Consider the following 3,280-nt stretch of genomic DNA (forward strand, 5'->3'; position numbering starts at 1 on the left):
TTTTCTTAGTTCAATTGTTTTGAAACATTTAATTTTTAATTAGCATTTAATTTTCTGAATATTGCTTAATCTTAATTTTTGTTCTAAGATTCATGCTATATCTTTGACTTACAATTTATTTAAAAGACATCATATGATATCTTCTCCTAGTATTAGAAACTTTAAAAAGTATATTTCCATTTTCTGTTGACTTTATATTTCTTCTTTCTAGGGGGCCTGCCCCTTAGCTCAGTTCTTTAAGTGGCTGGTTCAGCCAAGCAGTCAGGCTCAGGTTGCTGTGGTTCGATCCCCATATTATTTCTTTCCTGTCTTTTATACACACATACACACACATATATTAAAAAAACACGTGTATAACCCAACATAAGATTGGTACTTTTTCATAGACCGTGACCTTTAAATACGGGTTCATCTAATATATCTTTTATATAGTCCTGCATAACTATCATATTGAGAACTCTTTATTGTTCATCCAGGAGCATATTGCAACTTCTCTTGCCTTTTGAATTATGCTTTTTGTTATTTCTTATATGCTACTTCTGGAGGTATTCAAATATTTCAAGTTTGTATAACTAGAAAATCTTACTTTTAGTTTTCAAAGGTATGTTTGCTAAGAATAAAATTCAAAGAGAACAGATCTTTTCTTTCAGTCCTTTAATTAGTCTAGTTTTTTACACACTTGGTCCTTTTTTTTCTTTCTAATGTGGAATAAGGTGCTATTTAATTTTGTTCTTCCTAAGCTAATATTTTTATGTATATGCTTTAATGATTTTTTTCTTCACAATAAGTTTTGAACATTTTCATTTTTGTGTATCTTGCTATGATTTAAATTTCTTGTGCAAAAGGTTCATTTTTCTTGGAAATATGGTATTATAAGTTGAACTAAATTCAGAAATTTTAAATATTTAAATATTTATTGCCTACTCCTGTCTACTTTGAGAATTCTAATTATATAAGTTTCTTGGTTTTGACAGTGAACTATTATGACTGATTTGTAAATTCTTCTTCTTCTTCTTTTTTTTTTTTTTCTGCAAAGCTTTATTCCGGAGGGGCTCAGTCCTTCTTGGCAGCTGCCTTCCTCATGGCGGCCAGCACTTTGCTCAGCTCCTCACACTTCCTCTTGGCGCGCACGCGCGTCCCCACCCTTTCACCCTTTTCTTGATGAACTTGAGGGCGCGCTTGTCCTCGGAGACCTTGAGCAGCTCCATGGCGCGCCGCTCGCTCGCAGGGGGCGAAGCCGCACACCTCCCGAATCGTGTCCCGCACGGACTTGGTGTGTTTGGAGAGGCGTCCGCGGCGGCGGCTGTGCCTCGGTTTGCTCACATTCTTAGTCACCTTGTGGCCCTTGTTGAGGCCCACGGCCGTGGGATAGCGGAGGGCCCTGGCTGCTCTTTTTCAATGGTTGCTGTGGTGGAAGGCAAATTCTTCATTTTTATTTTGGACAGTTTTTATTGTTATATTTATTTATGTTTATAAATAATTTATTTTCAACTTGCAATCTATTAAAAATTAAAATAAAAATAAAATAAACCCATAATAAGGGCCAGCCAAATAGTTCAGCAGATAAAGCACCTTCAAGCAGGTGCAGGGGCTGGGAGTTCGATCCCCAGGCCTGCTGTGTTGGCCCTGCCCCCAGGATGTGCTGAGCCAGTGATTGAGACTGGATGTAGTGGCATGAGCCTGTAATCCCAGCTCTTGATAGGCTGTAAACAAGCAGATCACTATGAGTCCAATCTAGTAGTGAGACCCTGAACATCCTGTAGGCTCATCCCTAAAATACAGAAAATAAATGAATAAACCCATCATAAAAAAAAAAATAAATAAAATGAGGGCTGGAGAGATAGTTCAGCAATCTATGCACCTGCCTGACAAGTGCAAGGACCCAGGTTCAATCCCCAGTACCCACGCCATGCCAGCCCCACCCTGGGTACACAGTGCTGGCCACTGAAACCAGGTGCAGTGACGCGCACCCATAATCCCAGTGCTGGAGAGGCTGAGACAAGAAGATCATTACAAGTCTGAGGTACGTAGCAAGACCCTGTACCAAGTAAATAATAGAAAAAATTAAAATGATTCCAAACAAATAACCCATTGATGCAATTCAGTGACTTAGAAAAGCAAGAATAAACTAAATCTAAAATTAGTAGGAGGATACAAATAATAAAGATTGGAGCAGAGATAAATGAAAGAAAAACTAAAAAACTACAAAAGATCAGTTAAGTGATGAGTTGTCTTTCTAAAGATAAATTAACAAATCTATAACTAGACTGATCAGGGGAAATAAAGAGAAAACCACTCCCCGACAATAAAATCACTGTTGAAAAAGGAGAACATTACAACTGTTACCATAGAAATACAAAAGATCATGAGGGACTATTCTAAACAACAATACATCAACAAACTGGAAAATGTAGAAAGATGGGCACATTCCTATACAAGTGTAACCTACCAAAATTGAACCATCAGGACATACAAAGTCTGAACAGACCAATAACAATTAAGATGAAATCACTAATAAAGTCTCCCAACAATGAGAAGTATAGGACCAAATGGCTTCACTGCTGAATTCTACCGTACTTTAAAGAAGAACTAGTAACAGTCTTTCTAAAATTATTCCAAGATATTGAAAGGAATAGAATCTTTCCAAACTCAGTTTATGAGGCCAGCATTTGATAAGCTGATACCAAAACCAAACAAGACACAACAAGAAAAGAAACCACAGATCATATCCCTAATGAACATGGAGGCACAAATTCTCATCAAAATACTAGCAGTATACCACGATTAATCAAGTAGGATTTATCCCAAGGATGCAAGATGCTCCAATGCATGCAAATTAATAAATGTAATACACTCCAACAACAAAATAAAGCCCCAAACTAAATGATTACTTCAACAGAAAAAAATTTGATAAAATTCAGCAACCTTCATGATTAAAAAAAAAAAAAAAAAAAACCAAACGGGACAAATGTTATCTGAGCACAGTAAAGCTAAGTATGACAAACTCACAACAAATATCATACTCAGTGAGGAAAGTTTAAATTATTTCCTCTTAAGATTTGCAATCAGACAAGATCAGTAGGGTCAGCCCATGGTTAGTAGGCTCCAACATGGCAACAGAGCCCGGCCGAGGAAAGTCGCACATTTCATAGCAGCCAGGAAGCAGAGAGAGAAGGAGGAAGCCTGGCGCTAAAATACACCCTTCCAGGGGCTGGAGAGATGGCTCAGTGGTCTAAGGCACCTACTTAGAACAAGCTTGGCAAAGCATCAGGGACCGCGG

At 37.8% G+C, this 3,280-nt stretch overlaps 1 protein-coding gene across 2 annotated transcripts in view; it reads left to right on the forward strand.

Moving 5' to 3' along the window:
• The window catches only part of St3gal3 (ST3 beta-galactoside alpha-2,3-sialyltransferase 3), a 252,926-nt gene that overhangs the window by 190,219 nt on the left and 59,427 nt on the right, over nucleotides 1-3,280 (forward strand). The gene's annotated exons all lie outside the window — the stretch shown is intronic.

Source organism: Octodon degus, unplaced genomic scaffold (genome assembly GCF_000260255.1).
Source record: "Octodon degus isolate 3935 unplaced genomic scaffold, OctDeg1.0 scaffold00315, whole genome shotgun sequence".
NCBI lineage: Eukaryota > Metazoa > Chordata > Mammalia > Rodentia > Octodontidae > Octodon > Octodon degus.